At 41.1% G+C, this 24102-nt stretch overlaps 1 long non-coding RNA gene across 1 annotated transcript; it reads right to left on the bottom strand.

Moving 5' to 3' along the window:
* Positions 1 to 10944: 10944 nt before the first annotated feature.
* Positions 10945 to 23021, bottom strand: LOC140726922 (uncharacterized). The gene is made up of 3 exons (XR_012098757.1): positions 22861 to 23021; positions 21272 to 21458; positions 10945 to 11766 (listed from the first exon to the last, which is right to left on the bottom strand). It is a non-coding gene; the product is annotated as an uncharacterized lncRNA (long non-coding RNA).
* Between the last annotated feature and the right edge of the window lie 1081 nt (positions 23022 to 24102).

Genomic DNA, 24102 nt, shown 5'->3' with positions numbered 1-24102 from the left:
TATCCATATCTGCATCCATAAACACAGAAGATGTCGGTAACATCCTTTGGGCACAGCGACAGGTCATGCAGGCTCACCTCTCTGGCAGCAGAGTGATCCCACCAGCAGGGTAGTCAGTCGGCGTTCACCCTCTGCATTCGCCTCCACGTTTCCATCTCCCTCGTTGCTTTAATCGGCAAACAACAGAAGCTTTGGTCAGCACAATGGAGTCGAATATCGGTCCGCAGCCCATCCCGCAATCTCCTTGCCACGAGGCTTGTTCTCACTGCCTCCTGGAATCTTCTCAGTCACAGCAAAGCACTGGATCAAACAATCTGCAAACTGCAACTCCCAGTTCCAGAAACATATTCAAGCAAAAAAAAACGTAAAGGATGTAAAAGAAGCAAAATCAATAGTGTTCTATAAAGAAGATGTTGACTGTGGAAGCATTGTACACAGGTGCCATCTTGACTGGAAGGACATACACTTCGTGAAATTATGTTCCATCTGCCACGACTTTGCCCTTTCTCCCAATCTGTCTGTCCTTTTGCAGACTCTGTGTTTCCTTAAAACTATCTGTCCCTTCACCCTTTTTCATATACTCTGTAAACTTGGCCACAAAGCCATCAATACAGTTATCTAAATCATTTACGTGAAAAGAAGAGGTCCCAATACCAACCCCTAGGGAATGTCATTAAGTCACCCGTAGCCAACCAGAAAAGGCCCTCTTTATTCCCTACTCTGGAAATGCCATCCTCAATAATGGACTCCAACATCTTCCCAACCACTGAAGTCAGGCTGCAACATAATTATTTGGAGGAGGATTTCTTTTAACAATTGGATTCCCTTTCATTTGGCAAAAAAAAGAGAGGAAATGAGTGTGGCAGTTGCTTTAGATGCAGAAAAAGCATTTGATAGGTTGGAATGGGATTTTTTATTTAAGGTATTGGAAAAATATGAGTTAGGAAAATCTTTTATACAATGGATTAAAACTTTAAATACTAATCCTCAAGCTAAAGTAGTTACAAATGGTCAGATTTCAACACCATTTTGCTTAACGAGGTCAACTAGACAAGGCTGCCCATTATCACCTGCTTTATTTGTATTTGCAATAGAACCATTAGCAGAACTAATTAGAACAGATTCAGATATTGGGGGCTTTAGAGTTAATCAAGAAGAATATAAGATTAATTTATTTGCTGATGATGTTTTGATTTATTTAACAAACCCATTGCAATCCTTGCAAAGATTAACCTTTAGATTGGAAGAATATGGGAAAGTATCAGGTTATAAAGTAAATTGGGATAAAAGGGAAATTTTGCTTCTCACCAAAGGAAATTATAATCAATGTCGATTAGCAACTCAATTTCGATGGTCAATGAATGGGATAAAATATTTAGGTATTAGAGTTGATAACGATGTTAAAAATTTATATAAACAAAACTATTTGCCATTATTAAAAAAAATAAAAGAGGATCTTGATAAATGGATAATGTTACCAATAACATTAATAGGTAGAGTTAATGCTGTAAAAATGAATATATTTCCTAGATTGCAATATTTATTTCAAAATTTACCAATACAATTACCTCAGAAGTTTTTTCAAGAACTGAATAAATATGTAAGGAAACTTTTTTGGAAAGGTAAGATGTCAAGAATATCATTGGAAAAATTGACATGTAAATTTGATTTAGGGGGGTTACAACTTCCAAATTTTAAGAATTATTATAAAGCAAATCAACTTAGATTTATTGCATCTTTTTTTGATGAAGAAAAATCCGCATGGATTAAAATAGAATTAGATAAGATAGGAGAAAATATACCAGAGGATTTTATATATAAATGGGAATCCAAATGGATACGGGGAAAAAAAGAATCTCCTATATTAAGACACTTGATTGATTTATGGAATAAGGTAAATATGGACGATGAGATAAAGAAATCTTTATTAGCAAAAAGAACTTTAATTCAAAATAGGCTTATTCCTTTTACAATGGATAATAAACTTTTACATAATTGGTTCCAAAAGGGGATTAAATATATAGGTGATTGTTTTGAAGGAGGTATATTGATGTCATTTGATTAATTAAAAAATAAATATAAAATATCAAATAATACTCTTTTCTGTTATTTTCAATTAAAAGCCTATTTACGAGAAAAGCTGGGACAAACAATGTTGATGCCAAAACCTAGTGAAGTAGAAATATTAATTCAGAAAGGAAAAATTAAAAAATTTATATCTTGTATGTATAATTTGATTCAAAAGCAAACAATTAAGTTAGGAATTCATAAATCAAGGCAAAAATGGGAATCTGATCTGAATGTTAAAATTGATGGAAAAAATTGGTCAAGATTATGTTCTGATAGTATGAGAAATACAATAAATGTTCGACTTAGATTAATACAATTTAATTTTTTACATCAATTATATATAACACCACAGAAAATAAATAGATTTAATTTAAATATGTCTGACCAATGTTTTCAATGTAGTCAAGAAATTGGTACTTTTTTACATTCTACCTGGTCCTGTTTTAAAATTCAACCATTTTGGATAAATTTAAGACTTTTATTGGAACAAATTATTGAAGTACAACTCCCACATAGTCCATTATTATTTTTATTAGGAGACATTGAAGGGACAATACCGAAACTTAAATTGAACAAGTATCAGAAAAAATTTATAAAAATTGCAATGGCAGTAGCCAAAAAAGTTATCGCAGTTAGTTGGAAATCTGATTTATATTTAACTATGGATCATTGGAACAATGAAATACATAGTTGTATTCCATTTGAAAAAATTACGTATAATCTAAGAAATGAATATGATATATTTTTGAAAATTTGGCTCCCATACTTACAAAAGATAGGATTAAATACACAGGTCCTTTGAAGATAAAATCATAGTAATTGAGGAAAGTAAAAATAAATATCAAAATTATTTTGAACTCCATGGAGCATGTGGGGGTCCTCCGATATCCAGGCAATCTTTTTCTTCTTTCTTTCTTTTTTTTTTCTTTCTTTTCTTTAGATAAGGGTTAAGGGGGGGAGGGTTAAGGGGAGGGGGGAGGGTTAACATTATTTTTCTTACTATTTTATTATCACATTTATTCCTTGTAATTTCTAAAATTTAATAAATAAAAAAAAACAATTGGATTCCCTTTCTGAGATCCTTTCTCTTTGGAACAAGCCTAAAATGTGCAGAATTCATTAAGGGCCTTCAAAGATGCATAATCTTCCTTTGCTACTATAACAATGGCAGTGTGGAACCCCCTTACAAAGACCAGTTGGGTCACATATGAATACTTGGGACCAGAAATTTTACTGAAGTACCGAGATGCCTGGACCAATGTTTGAACAGATGAGGGTTGAGGAAACTGGGGCATTGGCCTGCTGATGCATTTTGCTGATTCTGTCTCTAAGAAGTCTGCTTTCCTTAAGGATGCTGTTTGTCTACCAGTGTATTACATCTGATACACAGCAAACAGGGTACGCGTAAAACTTTGGAATTGGTGAAAATTCCAAAGTTATAACTCATCCGGTCAATTTGGTCTTGTGGCATTAATTGTAAAATCATTTCCTATATTCTGCCATCCTCAATTACCAGTGTTACAATCCCCCTCCTTCTACCGACTTTCCCATAAGCTTGCTAAAAGCAGGTGGTACAGTTACCCATCATTCCATTATCTCTAGTTTAAATGGAAACACAGAATGGTTGAACTATTTTCTCTGGAACATAGTGGCTTGGAAGCATCCCAAAGATAACTGTGCAGTTTATTTGACATTTCGTGGGTGTTTGACACCTGCTCCGATGTGAACAATATTTTGTGGATGCAGGTTCAATGGTTCAAAGGAATAAAATAAAAATAAAAATAAAAAATATATATATATATATATATAAAGTTATGTAAGGCTGGGGTTATAGCCTTTTGTTCAATGTTGATCAGTTTGATCTCCTAGCAAAATGTAAAAGTCATACCGCCTTAATTGTAGCTGCATTAATTCTCTTTCTCTCCACAAACACTGCTTGTCCTGTCAAGTATTTGAAACACTTTCTGCTTTATTTAATTTATACAGTAGTATTTCACTTATGTATGAATTATTTTCTCATAACCTGAGAAAACTAACATCTAATCTGGATAAATGTTATCAATATGATTACTGAATTACTCAGTGATGATGCTTCTGGCAGTGACTGAATTGCTTATCAGCATACATGACTTATCGAAAGCTCGGTAAGTACCTGGGCATATGGGGCTAGCAGGCCAATGAGAATAGCTTAGGTGGGCATGTTGGTTAGCATGGATGAATTGGGCCAAAGAGCCTGCTTCTGTGCTGTATTGTTCTATAAGTCCATGCCTCAACAATGCAGGAACAAGTATTTGCCTCAGTAATCCCCACAGTGCAGGAATACACCAGATGAAATTCAGAGCCTCAGTGTTTACATTTAGACTCATGTCATCACTCAAGTACAGTTTTGCAGCAGGTCTCAGGTGCCCATTTGAATTCACAAACTTCATGTTAACTTTGCTGGTTTTTGTATTTACTTGTCTAATGCAATATCTGGGCCTTAGTAATGTTGTAGAATCTAACTTTAGATCAATATGCTACAGGGCTATAACCCCAGTCTAATATAACTTTATATATATTTCCATTTTTACTCCTCTGAACAGGAGTTTCAGTAAAAAATAACTTTAAAATCAATCGCACAAATCTTCAGAATGTTTGAGAAATGACTGCTTTGTATTTTTGCTAATGGGTCCTTAATTCTTCATCATGTGGATTTAGGCTGGTTGAAAAGAATATCAAATAACCCAAAGATCAATATGATTATTTAAAACTTTCAATGCACCATGAGTATTTTGTTTTACAAATGCAATGACACAACAGAATAAGGTCAGTGGACATTACTAAACCTATCACTTAGGATAATTATGGGACCTCATTTTGCCGATTGTCCGTTACTTGCCCATTCCAGATCTGCAGAGCAGACTTTCTGGCCATAAGGGCCCTGGATCCAATGGAGAGGCCCTGTGTGGGCGCCAGGGTATTGTGAGACAAAGGCAGGTGAGATGATGCTCCGCACACAAACTGCAGGGAAAATCTTTGGCAAGCCGTGTCAAAATTATCATGTTTGCAGAACTTAAGAATGCCCCTGAACTTCATGGCAAAACAATTTTTAAAAATTAAAAACATTACATGAATAATTGAAATAAAGACACTTTCACCCATTTTTCTTTCTTGCAGTTATAAAATTTCTATTTAAATTAATGAATTTGTGAACATTTTTGTAGAATCCCTGTGCAAACTCTCCAGTGTCAGTACAATGGAGTCACACACAGTTTGCAACCAGATTGCTTGTGGGATCCATCTAAAGCATCTAGAGTTTTGACAGATTTCTGTAGATGCACAGTGGAGAGTATCCCCAATAACTGCATCATGGCCTGGAATGGAAGCACCAATGCCCAGGGACAGAAAAGTTTACAGAATGTGGTGAATGGCAGGCAAAGCCTTCGCAATCATTGAGGACATTTAGTTATTAATCTACAAGCATCAGGCTCCTGAACCAGCGAGGGTAACTTCACTCACCTCAACACTGAGCTAACTCAGTGTTAGACTCACTTTCAAGGACTCGACAAATCTCGTTCTCTGCATTATTTATTTACATGATTTATTTTCTTTCGCATTTTGGTTGTTTGTCAAGTGTGTAATTTATATTTTCATAAATCGTATTCCTTTATTTTCCTGTAAATGTCTGCAAGAAAAATAAATCTCAAGATAATATATTTTAACATCTAAGTAGTTAGATAATAAATTGACTTTGAACTGAGCCTCTTGACTGATTTGATTACTGGAACCTGCACACAGTTTTGAAACTTCTGCATCTGGTTCTGCATGCATACTGACCGTCCACCATAGAAATGCTGGATCTCCCAGCAAGATTCAGGATGACATGACAGTTTGAATAAGGCAGAATTGTAAAAGACATGAACGGAGCCAATTTGGAGTACTAATAGTGAAAACTGCAAAGGGCACCATTTGGGAAAATAGGTGATCAGAAAGTATTATCATCAATTAAGTTTGCTGGAAATTTTACAGGCTGATTAAAATCATTATGAATATATACAATTATAAATATTACAATCAAATATATAAAGAAAGACCATACCAGAACTTAATAATCGAATTATGGATACTTTTAGGGATCACTTCAGTAAAAGCTTCAGCAAGAGAGCAGAGGAAGTTGGCCAGGGTGAAGAGTAAAGCAGAAAGTGGGGATGTGAGGTTAAGTGACTCAGTAGTCCAGCATAATCATGATAAACAAGGTAGCCCTGGCTCTGCAGTGTATACATTTTGAACTAAGATTTGGCTGTCTATATGTCCAAACTTGTTTCTAAAATACAATAAAATAGAGTACTCATTGATAGATCCCCATCAGCCAGCAGTTGTGAACCATTGTTTCCGGTTTAAGAAGGCGCTACTGAAGGTAGGCAACAGCTTACTGGTGGTTTTCAAAGCAAGAAATATGACTAAGTACTCTAGTAATAACATTTTATTTGTGGAAAATTATGGTAAACATAGAACATAGAAATCTACAGCAAATTACAGGTCTTTCAGCCCACAATGTTGTGCCAAGCTTGTAACCTACTCTAGAAACTGCCTAGAATTACCCTACTGCATAGCCCTCTATTTTTCTAAGCTCCATGTACCTATCTAAGAGTCTCTTAAAAGACCCCATTGTATCCATCTCCACCACCGTCTCTTGCAGTGCATTCCATGTACCCATCACTCTCTGTGTGAAAGACTTACCCCAGGCATTCCCTCTGTACCTACTTCGAAGAACCTTAAAACTGTGCCCACTTGTATTAGCCATTTTAGCCCTGGGAAAAAAACTTTGGCTATCCACATGAGCAATGCCTCTCATCATCTTCACACCTCTACTAAGTCACCTCTCATCCTCCATCACTCCAAGAAGAAAAGGCCAAGTTCGCTCAATTTATTTTCATAAGGCATGGTCTCCAATCCAGCCAACATCCTTGTAAATCCCCCCCGTATCCACATCTTTCCTGTAGTGAGGTGACCAGAACTGAACACAGTACTCCACGTGGGGTCTGACCAAGGTCTTATATAGCTGTAACGTTACCTCACAGCTCTTGAACTGTATCTCACTGGATGAATGCCAACACACCATATGCCTTCTTAACAACACTGTCAATCTGTGCAGCAACTTTGATTGTCCTATGGACAAGGACCCCAAGATCTCTCAGATCCTCCACACTACCAAGAGTCTTACTATTAATATTATATTCTGCCTTCAAATTTGATTTACCAAAATGAACCACTTCACTCTTATCTGGGTTGAACTCCATCTGCCATTTCTCAGCCCCGTTCTACATCCTATCAACATCCTGCTGTAACCTCTGACACCCCTCCAGACTATCCACAACAACTCCAACCTTTGTGTCAAATACACACTTACTAACCCACCCTTCTACTTTTTTATACAGATCATTCATAAAAATCACAAGGAAGAGGGGTCCCTTTGGAACACCAGTGGTCAGCATTCTCCATGCAGAATACGAACCATCTACAACCACCCATTGCCTTCTGTGGGCAAGCCAATTCTGAATCCACAAAGCAATGTCCCCTTGGATCCCATGCCTCCTTACTTTCTGAATGAGCCTCGCATGGGGAACCTTATCAAATGTCTTACTGAAATCCATATACACTACATCCACTGGTCTACTTTCATCAGTGTATTTTGTTACATCCTCAAAGTATTCAATCAGGCTCGTAAGGCATGACCTGCCCTTGACAAAGCCATGCTGACTATTCCTAATCATATTATATCTCTCCAAATGCTCATAAATCCTGCCTGTCAGGATCTTCTCAACATCTTGCCCTCTCCTGAAGTCAGACTCATTAGTCTATAATTTCTTGGGTTATACCTACTCCCCTTCTTGAACAAGGGAACAATGTTTGCAACCCTCCAATCCTCTGGTACTTCTCCTGTCCCTATTGATGATGCAAAAATCATCGGCAGAAGCTCAGCAATATCCTCTCTCACTTCCAACAGTAGCCTGGGGTATACCTTGTCTGGTCCCGTTAACTTATTTAACTTACAAACAAGCCGGAGGAACTCAGCAGGTCAGGCAGCATCCGTTGAAAGGAGCAGTCAACATTTTGGGCCGAGACCCTTCATCAGGACTGAAGAAGGAGGGGGCAGGGGCTCTATAAAGAAGGTTGGGGGGGAGGGGGAAGGTGCCGGTGAACAACCAATCAGAGGAAAGATCAAGGGGTGGGGCAGGGGAAGCAGGGAGGGGATAGGCCGGAGAGGTGAAGAAGGAATGTAAGGGGAAAGCACGATGGGTAGTAGAAGAAGGCAGAATCATGAGAGAGGTGATAGGCAGCTAGAAGAGGAGGCAGAGTGAAAGTGTGATAGGGGAAGGGAGAGGGAGGAAATTACCGGAAGTTGGAGAATTTGATGTTCATACCAAGGGGCTGGAGATTACCCTGACGAAGGTCTCGGCTTGAAACGTTGACTGCTCATTTCAACGGATGCTGTCCGACCTGCTGAGTTCATCCAGCTTGTTTGTACGTGTTGATTTGACCACAGCATCTGCGGTGTAGTTTGTGTTAACTTATCTAACTTAATGCTTTTCAAAAGCTCTAGCACATTCTCTTTCTTAATGTCTAGATGCTCAAGCATTTCAGTCCACTGTAAGTCATCCCCACAATTGCCAAGGTCCTTTTACCTGGTGAATACTGAAGCAAAGTATACATTAGATAGATAGATAGATAGATAGATAGATACTTTATTCATCCCCATGGGGAAATTCAACTTTTTTTCCAATGTCCCATACACTTGTTGTAGCAAAACTAATTACATACAATACTTAACTCAGTAAAAAATATGATATGCATCTAAATCACTATCTCAAAAAGCATTAATAACTGTCTGAGGAGCATTGCATCGATAGTAACCTGTCGCTGAAACTGCTTCTCTGTCTCTGGATGGTGCTATGTAGAGGATGTTCAGAGTTTTCCATAATTGACCGTAGCCTACTCAGCGCCCTTCGCTCAGCTACCGATGTTAAACTCTCCAGTACTTTGCCCACGACAGAGCCCGCCTTCCTTACCAGCTTATTAAGACGTGAGGCGTCCCTCTTCTTAATGCTTCCTCCCCAACACGCCACCACAAAGAAGAGGGCGCTCTCCACAACTGACCTATAGAACATCTTCAGCATCTCACTACAGACATTGAATGACGCCAACCTTCTAAGGAAGTACAGTCGACTCTGTGCCTTCCTGCACAAGGCATCTGTGTTGGCAGATTAAGTACTTCCGCTACTTCTTCTGACTCCATGCACACGTTTCCACTGTCCCACCTGATTGGTCCTATTCTCACATGGCTCATCCTCTTGATCAACGCAAACAATGAAGAGGCGATCAAAGGCGAGGCTGATCTGAGGGTCGAGGCGCAAGGGTGTGAGACGGAGTCAGAGTGAGGTTTGAGTTGAAGTCGGAGACGTAGTTGGAGAGAGCAGAGCTGAATTGTTTCAGAGCCTGTCCACCTAAACCAGTGCCGGGCTGATTTGCCATCTTCGAGTATGGGCCAGTCTGGATCGAATCACTGTGGTGGGGTCTGGGTCTTAGTGCAGGGGACAACCCAGTGCTTGGGCAATTTAAGTGCTGGGCCAGATAGACTGAAAAGGTAGGATGTTGGGACTGGAGGTGAGGGTTGGGCCTGGCTCTGCTCCATATTGTTTTAATCCGCTCTCCTCAGGCTGGGGCTGTGTCATGTCCCGGCTGCTCTGGGCTTTGGGTCTATGGACTCAATTTCATTCTGAATGCTGATGCTGGCTTTATTGTTTGCATGCTTGGATTTGATTATTTTTCTCTTTGCACATTGGGTGTTGGTCTTCTTTTAAAGATTGGCAATTTAAAAATTTTTGGGTTTCTTGTTTTGTGGCTGCCTGTAAGCAGACAAATCTCAAGATTGTATAATTTATACATACCGTAGATTCCGGATTTTAAGCCGCTACTTTTTTCCCACATTTTGAACAGCTTTGAACTTTGCGGCCTTTAATCCGGAGCGGCTAATACATGATTTTTTTTCATGCCGCCTCGTAAACATTTTGCCTCATAACAGTAGACCAATAAAATTGATGAGTAGTTCACAGAGGTCCAATGAAATTGTACGATAAATCAAGCGCACTTTCACAATTAAATTATTGTAAATCAGTCATTTGTACTCACCCTCATCAACATGGAAAACACTCGAAGCATTGTGCTGCCTTATGGCAGTTACTTAGTTTATAATATTTTCGCTTAGTAATTCATTTTCTAGTTAAAGTTAGAAGAGTTTTAACTATATTTGTTTTCTGTACTACATCGCGGGATGCTATGACGTCACACCCGGTTTCGCGGTGTCTTGTGGGAAAATGCCGGTTTGCGATGAAACGGGACGGAGGGAGGGAGCGCATTACGCGAGCGGCTTTGGATCTGAGCGAACGCTGCTTTTAAGTTAAAGGTGATCAATAACTTTTCCTGGTAGGCTGCAGTATATATATTTTTTACCAGTCGTCAGGAGATATTGGAATGTTGTTCAGTAAAGAAGTATACGCAACGTATATTTAAAAGTAGCCGCGTTACGGGCACGGTTCGAAAAAAAGCATTTGCAATATGTATTTGTTTTTGTTACCATATGGATTTAATTAAAAGTTAAAAAAATCCTCACGTGTAATATCTTTCTGTGTAAATATCTCATATTACAACGTGGGACACCTGCGGCCGAAAATCCGGTGCGGCCTAAAATCCGGTGCGGCCTTTACAATTAAAAAATTGATTTTATTTCTAAAATTAGAGCCAGCAGCTTTTAATCAGGTGCGCTCTGTAGTCCGGAATCTACGGTACTTTAATAATAAATATACTTGAACTTTTGAACTTTGACATGTCCTCTTCACAATGCTATCATCAGGGAGGAGGTACAGGAGCCTGAAGACACACACTCAACATTTCAGGAATGGCTTCTTCCCCACTGCCAACAGATTTTGAGATGACAATGAACCCATGAACATTACCTCAGTATTTTTGCTCTTTATGCACTACTCTCTAATTGAAAGAATTTATTATGTATTTCTTATTGTAATTTATAGTCTTTTTTAATGTACTATGTCAAAATGGTTGTTGTGATGCATTAGTGCGGTAGTGTAGTGGGTAGTGCTTGTCGCTCTCACTTTCAACTTCCACCACAGGCTAGCAGTCTTATGAAAAGGAGAGCTGAATGTGTAAGTCTCTCCCTGCCAGTATATAGCCTCTCCAGCAGCAAGCCTCATGTAGTGCCTCCTCGCATGCAACATACGGAAACGGAACTACAGAGGACGGGAAGGGGGTCTGGCCCCTGCACATGTAGCATGCAAGCCCACAGGACACACCCTGGTGCTCATGAACCAAATGCCCAGCTATGGGTAAACAGTCCCACCACCTTGTGGGTGGCCTCAGGAGAGACGATTGCTACGGGAGTAAACCCAGACAGCAGATGTGGAGTGGAGCCCCTCAGGCGGCTGGACGTCATTGAACATCCTTTTGGCAGCTCCTGTAGCCAAGACGGTGCCAAATGTATTGCCTCATAAGCTTTCCTCTGGACTACACTGGTAAGGCTGGGAGGGGGATCTTGATGACTGGGCATCTCAGGATCTCCATACCTTCCACCCAGTCTTGCGATGTTGAGGATCGTCACTCATTATCCTTCAAGACAGACGGATGAAAAACACTGTCCTGCTGCTGCAAGATAACAAATTTCATGATGTATGTCAATGATATTATGCTTGATTCTGATTCTACCCCAGTTCAGTTCCAAACGCTTCAAAATATGTAGTTCAACCCATGTTACTAGCTATAGCAAGCTATAGATGACAGCTGTGCACATTTTTCATTCAAATTTCAGTTCCATGAAAATCAATAGAATAAATTTGAGAGGAAGAGTTTAACATGAGATCACTGCTATGCAACGCTCTCAGATCCTCCCATTTGAAATGAGTTTCCCTTTAAAATTAATTATCTTTTGGAAGATTGCATGTTATATTTCATAAATATGTCAGTTCCTAGTTTCTGAAATCTGTTTTGCACTCTGAGTATAATTTTAAAAAGTTAACTGAAACTCTTGTGTTCAGCTTCCATGTGCGCTGAGTGTGAGAATTATCCAATGTCAGCCAACTTTTTTACAGCAGTGTTGCTGATGGTGAATGATCCTGTGGAACAGAAGCCTGAGAGTAACATCGAGGGAGGCTTCAAGCATCCACTCAAGGAGTGCATGGCTTCATGTGAAGTCCACACTTGTGTGCAAATGACAGCTAGTGCACGGGTTGTCATCACGGCACATTCCCAGTAGGTTCCATGTGTATCTGCCCTTTACAAAGGGCGGATGCAGAAGGAAATCTTGAAGCGTGCTGCCGGCCCACCCGGTGTGCAGCCAATTGCAGAGATAGAGTTTGTGGCTTAAAGTTCTATTGTGTAAAAAGAAAATGCCACTAGAACTTCTAAACTGGAAAAAAAAATGAAGAAATGTTACAGTAATTAAAAGTAGTGTGTGGTAGAGTGAGTTAGGATACCACATCTTCACTGGGACATATAAAGCACGACTTGTTGGCTTCAAATAAAGAGGTAAAAGGATATGTGACTGAAAACAGGCGTCTGCTTAAGGAAAGCTTTGAGAAGGCTGGGAGCGATTAAAGTGCGAGGGAGGGAATTCGAGAGCTTTGGGCCAAGCTGCTGATGACAGAGTACTCCCGCTTGTCAGTGAGCTTCCCCCTATCCAAGGTTCAGATAACTTCTGAAGTATTGAGAATCGTAAACTTCCTCTCTCCTAAGCCTTTAAATATCCGTAGTGAATTGTGATGGCACCATGTTAAGTTTCTGCCCAATTCTTACTGTTTTGCTAATTTTACAGTGCAGATAGTCCAACATTTAGTGCAAGCTGTTTAATGGGGCGTGAGAGGTCATGGGGAGATAAATGATAGAACAGAAATAATTCACAGATGTATAAAGAAAATCATTTAAAGGGGGCATAGAACATAGAACAGTACAGCAGAGTACAGGCCGTTTGGCCCATGATGTTATGCCAGCCTTTTAACCTACTCTGAGATCAATTTAAACCCTTACATCCTGCACAGCTCTGCATTGTGCCTTTCTAAGAGTCTCTTAAATGTCCGGAATGTATCTGTCTCTATCACCACTACTGGCAGCGTGTTTTCTGCACTCACCGTTGTGTAAAAACCTACCTCTGACATCCACTCATACCTTCCTCCAACCATCTTAAAATGATGCCCCTTGTATTAGCCATTTCCAACTTGAGAAAACGTATCTGAGAGACAATTCCATTCATACCTTTTATTATCGTATACTCTTCTGCATTATTATCCTCAGCTAATTTATGTTTCGATTTTGTGGGAACAGTAGCTAAGTGGTTATGTTACTGGTCTGGTAATTCAGCAGCCTGAAAAAATGATTTGGAGCTTTGAGTTTAAATCCCACAAAGGAGCTGGGGAATTGAAGTTGACTTAATTAAATGAATGAAACAAAACATGTTTTCATGAAACATTAGCAATGTATTGAAAGTATAGCTGATTCAGTCATGCACCTTTGCAGAAAAGAATGTGCCATCCTTATCCAGTCTAGCCTTTTTGTGAGTCTGGGTTTACAACAGTGTGTTAACGTTTACCTGCCCTCTGAAATAACTGAGAAAACTCCTCCACTGTGCCAAGATTTTTTCTTAAAGCAGAATAAAACCCAGGCATCAGATTCAGGCACACTAAAGGCATACCCAGGCTACTAAGCAATTCTCCTCATGAACATCTGAGTAAATGTGACTAAATTAGGACAGCAGATTGATTAACTAAAAGAGAGATGGTGTACTGTAATGGCTTGCTTTTGGATTGGCAGTTAGTAACAGCAGGGGTGCTACAGGAATCGACAACGTGCAATCGCAAACAAGAGAAAGTCTGCAGAATCTGGAAATCCAAAGCAACACTCATAGAATGCTGGAGGGACTCAGCAGGTCAGGCAGCATCTAGGGAAAAAAGTACGGTCAATGTTTTGGGCTGAGACTCTTCAACAGGACTGGAGTAAGAAAAAGATGAGGAGTCTAAAAAATTAGCAACGAGTATGAACCTGAACCTCAGAAAATATCACAAACTGCACGTACAGTTACGAGCGAGAGCTAAGCAGCACGAGAAAGCCATCATGGATGCCAACAGAAGTGTGGGTAACTGCCTGCACTGTACACAGTGAAAGGCTTGCTAAAGTTAAAGTGAAAATAACGTGGCAATGACTTCAGCTGGGAAAGCTGACAAATTTGATAGCGCTATTGAAGGCTGGGAGTTGTACATTGAGAGAATTGAACTGTATTGTAACATGACAACATGTCACATAAAGTGTGTGTGCAAGGCAGACTAAAAGCACAACCGAGTGAAACGTCTCAAACACAAAACAAATCAAATGCATAAAGTTACTGAATGTAAAGCAGAATTAGACAACATAGAGTCTGACAAAGGTGAACTGTCATGCCTAGAACTGCAGAGGATAACCGAAGCGGATCGCAGAATCATCTGGATCACAGTAGATGTGTCTAGTATAAAACTGAAAATGGAGCTGGATACAGGTTCAGCTTTCTCCAGAATTCCAGAGGCTGACTACAACAGTCTGTTTTCTAGGCTACCATTAGAAAAGACCTCAGTGATGCTAAAGACCTACACAGGTGAAAAAGTGTCTCTCAAAGGCAAACTGAAAGTGAAGATGACGTTTAGAGGCCAAACACAGCAGTTAGAGCTTTATGTATTGAAAAGTGGAGAGCCAGCACTTTTTGGATGTGAATGGTTGAGAAAAATCCAATTAGACTGGCACTCAGTCAAAGCTCTCAATGTGACATCAACAGGAAACAGCAACTCAAATGGTAGCACCAACCAGAGAGTGTCACAGCTGCTTAATGCTAATGAGAAGGTGTCTGAGAAGGGTATTGGCAAACTCAAAGGCATGAAGGCCAGAACTAAACTGGATAAAACAGCAATGCCAAGATTCCATAAATGCGTCCGGTGTCTTATGCATTATGTCCGAAAGTGGATGCTGAACTGCAGAGCTTGGAGGTGTCTGGAATTCTCTCCAAGGTTGAGTGGAGCGATTGAGCCATGCCCATTGTCCCAGTGATCAAGGGAAGGTTGGAGCTGTTCGCGTATGTGGGGACTTCAAGGTGACCATCCACCTATGTACTGTGCAGTATCCCCTGTCACCAATAGATGACAGTTTTGCATTTTTGCAAGGCAGGGAGAGGTTTTCAAAGATTGACTTGCCACAAGCCTATCTGAAAATGCAGATTGGGGTGTCAAGCAGAAAGTTCCTCACAACCAACTGTTACGAATGTGAAGCAACTCTGAGGGGCCGAAGGGTACAAAGTCGCCCCCTCCTTTTTGAGAATCGCAAGATCGCTATTAATTCGGGTCTGGGACCCAGGAAATGAGAGAGAGACACTCAGAATACACAGGGTTTGGAATGTGTCCTGGCCTCAGCGGAACGGAACCACTGATAATGGCCATTGTCTCTTGGAGACAGAATTGTGTATTGAGTACTATACTATTCATTGGAAACCCTCAGGGGACAACCAGAGTGGTCTGGTTGAGGGATTGCATCATCCCAACCTGATTGACATCTGAGACCCCGTGAGTAAGGATAAAAGAGGGGTCTAGGGAACAACCCCTTTAGACACACCAGGAGAAATGCTAGAGATCCCGTGACAGCGTTAAAAAGCGAAAGCCGGTGGGGGCTCGTGTGCGTCCTCCCTTGCCTGGGGTGGCGGGCTCACCACGGAAGAACGGTTTAGCTAAAGGAGAGGTCACAATTGAACGGCCACGGCAACGAGACTCCGATGGATCGAAATCATAATGCAGAAGTTCGCTGATGACACAGCCATAGTGGGGTGTGTCAGGAATGGACAGGAGGAGGAGTATAGGAAACTGATACAGGACTTTGTGAGATGGTGCAACTCAAACTACCTGCGTCTCAATATCACCAAGACCAAGGAGATGGTGGTGGACTTTAGGAGATCTAGGCCTCATATGGAGCCAGTGATCATTAATGGAGAATGTGTGGAGCAGGTTAAGACCTACAAGTATCTGGGAGTACAGTTAGACGAGAAGCTAGACTGGACTGCCAACACAGATGCCTTGTGCAGGAAGGCACAGAGTCGACTGTACTTCCTAAGAAGGTTGGCGTCATTCAATGTCTGTAGTGAGATGCTGAAGATGTTCTATAGGTCAGTTGTGGAGAGCGCCCTCTTCTTTGTGGTGGCGTGTTGGGGAGGAAGCATTAAGAAGAGGGACGCCTCACGTCTTAATAAGCTGGTAAGGAAGGCGGGCTCTGTCGTGGGCAAAGTACTGGAGAGTTTAACATCGGTAGCTGAGCGAAGGGCGCTGAGTAGGCTACGGTCAATTATGGATAACTCTGAACATCCTTTACATAGCACCATCCAGAGACAGAGAAGCAGTTTCAGCGACAGGTTACTATCGATGCAATGCTCCTCAGACAGGATGAAGAGGTCAATACTCCCCAATGCCATTAGGCTTTACAATTCTACCGCCAGGACTTAAGAACTTTTTAAAAGCTATTATTAATGCTTTTTGAGATAGTGATTTAGATGCATATCATATTTTTTTACTGAGTTAAGTATTGTATGTAAGTAGTTTTGCTACAACAAGTGTATGGGACATTGGAAAAAAAGTTGAATTTCCCCATGGGGATGAATAAAGTATCTATCTATCTATCTATCTATAAAGGAAGGTTGGAAAAAAAACCCGTAGCGGTAACTGTTCCCATCCTATCTCTCTCTCTCTCTCCAACAATTGCAACACAGCGGTCCCCAACGGCTGCAGCCTGCATGAACTGAGTGAACTTTATATTTCCATCGGACAATACATTATCCCCTAGACAACGATAGAGCTTATTTCTTATTGATTATTATTATACCCGCACTTTTAGATTTAGTATTGACGACATATATTATCTGTATATTTGCATTGATATTATTTTTGTGTATTTTTACTAATAAATACTGTTAAAAATAGTATCATCAGACTTCAACAGACGTCTCCATCTTTGCTGGTAAGTGACCCAGTTATGGGGTTCGTAACACAACCCTCACAAGGGACTGTTCCAGTATAATCACCTCATCCTTGGTATCGCCTCAGCTCCAGCAAATTAGCAAAGAGCAATGGTCCAAGTGCTCCAGGATATCCCAGGAACACAATGTTACCTTGATGACATCATCGTGACTGGCAAGAATGATAATGAGCATCTCCAGAACCTTGGTAAAGTGCTTGGGTGAGTATAGTCTATGTGCAAAGAGAGAGAAATTTGAGTTTTTCAAGAATAAAACCTCATATTGTGGACAGGTCATTGACAAACATGGCTACATAAGTCTCAAGAGAAGAATGAAGCATTGCTACAGGCACCCAAACCAGAAAATGTGTCACAACTCAGATCATACTTGGGCCTTGTAACTTACTAACACTGGTTTCTCCCAAACATTGCTACAGTGCTACAATGGGAATCATCAGAAAGATGTGAAAGAGCATTCAAGGGAACAAACAGACTAATAACATCTGATGAACATCTCACCCATTATTTCCCATCCTTGCCCATCAGACTGCCATTCGATGCATCCCCTTATGGCATTTCAGCCATTTTGTCTCACATTATGAAAGATGGATCTGAACGCTCGATTGCATTTGCTTCAAGATCACCGACAAGTTCAGAAGATACGCATATATCAACCGAGAGGCCCTTAGTCTAGTATGGGGAACAAAGAAGTTCCACCACTACCTCTACAGACAAACGTTTACACTAGTGACAGATTACCAGCCCCTTGTTTCCATTTTCAATCCCAGGAAGGGAATATCAGTGATGGTTATAACGTTGGGCACTAATTCTAGGAGCCAGCTCTCATGACTTAGAGTTCAAGGGTACCAAACAACATTGCAACACTGATGGCTTGTCACGTCTTCCACTACTGGAAACTGAAGAAGACAAGTCTTCATACTGTGACCCAGCAGAAGTGGTCCACACCGCATTGGTGGACCAGTTACTGGTAACAAATTCCGAAATATTAAGGGAAACAAGGAATGATTGGAAATTGTCAAATGACTATGAAATCACCATGCAAGGATGGTCAACTCATGATAATTCTATATTTCCAGAGTTCTCAGCAAGATGAGACCAATTGTCGGTATGTCAAAGAATGTTGCTGAGTGGATCTTGTGTTGTGATTCCCTCTAAACTGCACACCAGAGTGTTAGAAAATCTGCATGAAGGAGACCTGGGCATGTTCCAGATGAAGAGTCTCTCCCGGCGTTACATACAGTGGCCAGGAATAGATAAACAGATTGAAGACTTGGCGAAAAGCTATTTGGGATGCCAAAAAGTTCAAAATGCAACCCCACAGGCACTGTTACGCCTGTGGGAGTGTCCATCATCACCATGACAAAGAGTACATATTGACTTTGCTGGGGCATTCATGGACTCCATGTTCCTGATTGCTGTGGATGCTCATTTGGAGTGCCTGGAGGTTATACCAACGAAGTCAACCACCTCAGCAAAGACTGTCTTCACTCTGAGGACTATTTTTGCTGGAAGCGGCTTACCTGAACAAACAAATTGTGAGTGACAACCGACCACAATACACATCAGAAGAATTCTGACTGTTCATGAAGAAAAATAACAGTAAACATTTCAAGTCAGCTCCTCACCACCCAGCAACTAATGGGTTAGCTGAAAAGTTTATTACATCTTCAAGAAGTCGATTAAAGTGATGGACAAGGAGGACTTTCTCTATGGCACAAGGTGGACAACTCACCTTTGTGTATCAGAATTCCATTCAAGCGACAACAAATCAAACACCTGCAGTGATGTTCATGAACAGGAATCTGAGATCTCACATAGACCTCCTGAAACCAGATCTACAGAGAGAAGTGCAGAATAAACAGTTCAGCCAGTTGCCAAATGAAGCAACAAGGAACGTTGAGATTGGACAGGAAGCCCTAGCGTGTGATTATGGAGAAGGGAAATGGACACCCAGTAGGAGCTACAAGAACTGGACCACTGATGAACACAGTCGATGTTGGAGATCAGACATGGAGACGTCATGTAGACGAGACACTGGATGCTCAACCGAAGAACACACCTGAGTTGACTGCACCCAACAAGCTGAACACATTAGAGTCACCAGACTTACCTCTTAGTGATGATGTCACTGACAGGAATGTGACACCAGAAACTGAGAACATTATCATTGATAAGACACCTACCAAACCTGATGCCATTCCGCAGACCCAGAGGTGCTATCCTGGAAGAAACAGAGTGCCACCGAAAAGGCTGAACCTTTACAACTGTGAAGTTAGTTATAGACTGTTATTGTGAAAGTATGTTTATTTGGAATATGGGTTTATGAAAGGGAAATGCAATGTTTTGTATATACACAGTTCTATTTCACTTTAATCTAAAGGGGGAGCAAGTGTAATGTATGGAACTATTTCTTTTAGAGCAATGACCCCCATGCATGTGCATTGTTCTTGTACTGTATGGCCTACAGTATAATAAGGGACTACTTTATGTTGTAGGGACATGTCATTGCATGCGCTATAAGGTGCATATTGATCTGTACGTGTGTCCTGAGTTTGGTTTCTGCCAGTAAAGAACCATAAACCTTAGCTCCCATCTCCAGCATTTTTATTAATAACATTGTTGTGTAACCAGGCCAATAAATTGTGTAAATTTATTATCAAAGTACATATATGTCACCATATACAACCCTGAGATTCATTTTCCTGTGGGCATACTCAGCAAATCTATAGAATAGTAACTATAACAGGATTAATGAAAGATCAAATAGAGTGCAGAAGACAACAAACTGTCCAAATTGAAGTATAAATAAGTTGTAATAAACAACAAGAACATGGAATAACAAGACAAAGGGTCCTTAAAATAGATCATTTGTTGTGGGAACATCTCAATGGATGGGCAAGTGAGTGTAGTTAACCTCTTTATTCAAAAGACTGATGGTTGTAGGGTAGGGACTGTTCTTGAAACCTGGTAGTGCAAGTCCTGAGGCTCTTGTACCTTCTACCTGACGGCAGCAGCGAGAAAATATCATCTCTAATCTCCAAAGAGGGTTTCTAATAATGGAAGCTGCTTTCCTATGACAGTGTTTCATGTAGATTTGGTCAATGGCTGGGTGGGCTTTACCCATGATAGACTGGGCTGAATCCATTACATTCTTGTAGGATTTTCCATTCAAGAGCATTGGTGTTTCCATACCAGGCTGTGATGTAGCCTGTCAATACACTCTCCACTGCACATCTATAGAAGTTTATCGAAATTTTAGATGTTATGCCAAATATCTGCAGACTCCTAATGAAGTAGAGATGCTACTGGGCTTTCTTCACAATTGCACTTATATGTCAGGTCCAGGACAGGTCCTCTGAATACTAACATCCAGGAATTTCAAGTTACTAACCCTCTCCACCACCGATCCTCCGATGACAACTGGCTCATAGACATCTGACTTTCTTCTCCTGAAGTCTCCAATCATTCCCTTGGTCCTGCTGACATTAAGTGTCTCCCTGCTGCACGCTGATTCATCACCACCTCTGATTCAGGCTACAACAGTGACGTCTTCAGCAAACCTGAAGATACCATTGGAGCTGTGCTTAGCCACACAGACACAAGTGTCAAGTGAACAGAGCAGGGGGGCTAAGCGCACAGCCGAGTGGTGCACCTGTGCTGATGGAGATCGTGGAGGAGATTTTATTGCCAATCTGAATTGACTCGAGTCTACAAGTGAGGAAATCCAGGATCCAATTGCACAAGGAGGTATTGACACCAAGATGTTGGAACTTATTGATTCGTTTTGAAGGGATGATGGGGTATTAAATACTGAGCCGTCATCTCCTTTTGACCTTACTTACCACCCCATCAGCCTCTGCATCTGACTCATTATCCTCTGCACCTTCCACCATCTCCAAAGCGATCCTACCACTAAACATATCCTTCCCTCCCTCCCCCCCACCATCCACTCTCCGCAAGGATTGCTCCTTCCGTGATTCCTAGTACATTCGCCCCTCCTGACTAATCTCCCTCCTGGCACTTATCCCTGCAAGTGGCCTCAGTGCTCCACCTGGTCATTCACCTCCACCCTCGCCTCCATTCAGTGCCCCAAACTGTCCTTCCAGGTGAGACAACACCTCACCTGTGAATCTGCTGGGGTCATCCGTTGTGTCCAGTGCTCACAATGCGGCCTCCTCTACATTGGTGATACCTGTCAACACTATCCGCCACGAGTGCAGCTTCCTGGTGGCCACGTGTAGTAATTCCGATTCCTATTCCCATTCTGACATGTCAGTTCATGGCTTCCTCTTGTGCCAAGATAAGGCCACCTACAGGGTGGAAGAGCAGCATTTTATATTCCATCTGGGTACCATCCAACCTGAGGGCATGAATATTGATTTCTCTTTCCGGTGAACAATTCCCCCCTTCCCCCCCCGCCCTTTCTCTATTCCCTACTCTGACCTTTCACTTCTTCAGGTACTGAGATCAAAGGATCATCGGGAGATGTGAGGGTTTGTGATGGTTCCTCCATGTTCTGATGATCTCATTGAGCTCCTCTGGAAGCAAAGCCGTGTTTCCCCCTATGTTGCTTGACTGGACGTTGTAGAAGGTTATAGCATTCAGACCCTGCAACAGCAACCAAGCATCCCTCATATATTCCAGTTTGGTCCAGAATTTCCACTTTGCCAGTGAGATGGCTTTCCAGAGATCATACCAACGTCTCTTGTATCTTACTTGGTTTCCAGACTTGAATGCCTCCGCCCTGACCCTCAGCAAATGTAGGATCTCATGGTTCATCCAGGGCTTCTGACTGGGCAAGACTCTGAATGACTTAGTGGGGACACACTCGGCCACAGCTGTTTCAATAAAGTCTGCTACAACCATGGTGTATTCAAAGAGATCTCTAGATGAATGCTTGAATAGGCCCAGTCCACTGACTCAAAGCAATCCTGTAATCATTCCTTTGCCTCACGTGACCACCTCTTAGTCTCCCGTGACTTCAGTCGATGACGTCGACGAGGACCGGGTTGTCGACAGGGCTGCACCCTGAAGGCATACGTCTTCCAGGCTGCACCTGGAGATATCAAAATGCCAGGCTGCATGGCGAGTCTGAGAATGAGATCCCGCCACCCGTGGAGAACCGTAGTTTGAACTGCAGCTGTAGATCACAGACTCTGACAGGACCTCAGCCACCTTGAGAAAAGTAAGAGACACGAGTAAAAAAGAATAAGCTGTTTTGCAAACAAACTGGAAGAAGTTGCCTCTGGCATCGTCTTTTCTAGCTATGGCAGAAAAGTCTTATTCTGCTCCTCATTATATGTTTACATGATTTAAGTAAGGTACTTTTGCTTGGTTAAATTAATCATTAACAAGAGTCCAGTTGGTTGTTTAGTAAGATCTCTTTATTTACTATTTTATCTACAGATTGTTGCAGATATCAGTCACTGTAAGGGTGAGAGGAAGAGAAATCAGAGATTATGGCTTTGAATCTTCTGACTCTTCATCTATGGAGATTAATTTATTGCTGGTTCTGATCCAGACTTTCTACTTTGAGCTGGTTCATTCCCAGTGAATCACAGTCTGAGCCAAGTATGACTGGCTTTTTGCAGAGTCTCACTCTTCCCTTTTCTGATCCACATGCACCAGATATTCTCAGTAGAGCCTAGATTACTGTATCGGAGCCTACCCAACAAAGTAAATGCCAGGATATTACTGCTTCTCGTGGTCTACCTTGGCTGGTGAGTAGCTGGTTCCAAGCCTGGCGATTCATCGATTGGCAAGCTGCTCTGTCAAACTGGCCGTCTTCTGACTGGAAACAATGGTAATTACCAGCAGCTTCTCCCACAACTGGTGGCTGGCGGTTAGATAATTCTTCCCGTGAATAACCTCCTTCGCTGAGTACGGCAAAGTGAAAGGCAGCTGTGAATAATTCCTTCCTTTGTTCACAAATGATTGCTGGAATAAATTAATAAAGATTAAGTAATTTATTAAAAAAATTTAAAAGTGACGTAGAAGTCTTTTCTGTTAAATATTCTACCTATTCACATAACAGATTTCAATAATCTAATGAATACAAAATAAATCCTGAAGCAATTAACTGTGAATGCTATTAATGTAAATATCTACCATCGGGAACCATGTGCAATTGAACAACAAAATATTCTTTAAAAATCACAGTGTTCTATTTTCCTTACACAAATTTGTAAAGGAATTTCAAGTAAATTAAATGAGGATTTGTAAATAGACAATGCTATACCCACCACTCTGGTGGTAGAGACTAAGACCAGAGGATACAGCCTTAGATTAGAGAGCTGTCCTTTTAGAATGGAGATGAGGAGAAATTTCTTTAGCCGAAGTGTGGTGAATCTCTGGAACTCTTTGCCACAGTCAGCTGTGAAGGCCAGGACTTTACATATATTTAAGGCAGAGGCTGATAGATTCTTGATTGGTTGGGGCATGAAGGGATTGGAGAGAAGGCAGGAGATTGGGGCTGAGAGGAAAAATGGATCAGTCATGATGAAATGGCAGAGCAGACTCGATGGGCCAAATAGCCCAAACCTGCTCCTATAACTTTTGGTCTTATGGTCTTTCAAAATTTATTTATTTATGTATGAATTTATTTATTGAGATGCTGTGTGGAATAGGCTCTTCCAGCACTTTGAGCTGCACTGAGCAGCAATCCCTCGATTTAATCCTAGCCTAGTTGTGGGACAATTTAAAATGACCCATTAACCTTCCAACTGTCACGCAGGTGAGAAACTGCTAGAAAATTCAGCAGTCTAATGAACGAGGCAATTAAAAGAGAGAGAGGACTCTGATTTTGTTTTGATAACAATTTTAATAGTGACCTTGAGAGAGAGAGTACGGCGCCAGCTGAGACATGAGCTGGGAAGTCACTATGGTAACAGCTCAGAGCGGTTGAGCTAACGGACGGCTGGAATTTCAAATGGATATAAAAAGTTGAGGCTTTTG

The sequence above is a fragment of the Hemitrygon akajei genome, chromosome 4 (genome assembly GCF_048418815.1).
Source record: "Hemitrygon akajei chromosome 4, sHemAka1.3, whole genome shotgun sequence".
Taxonomy (NCBI): Eukaryota; Metazoa; Chordata; class Chondrichthyes; order Myliobatiformes; family Dasyatidae; genus Hemitrygon; species Hemitrygon akajei.
This window is presented reverse-complemented; position numbering and strand designations above follow the sequence as displayed.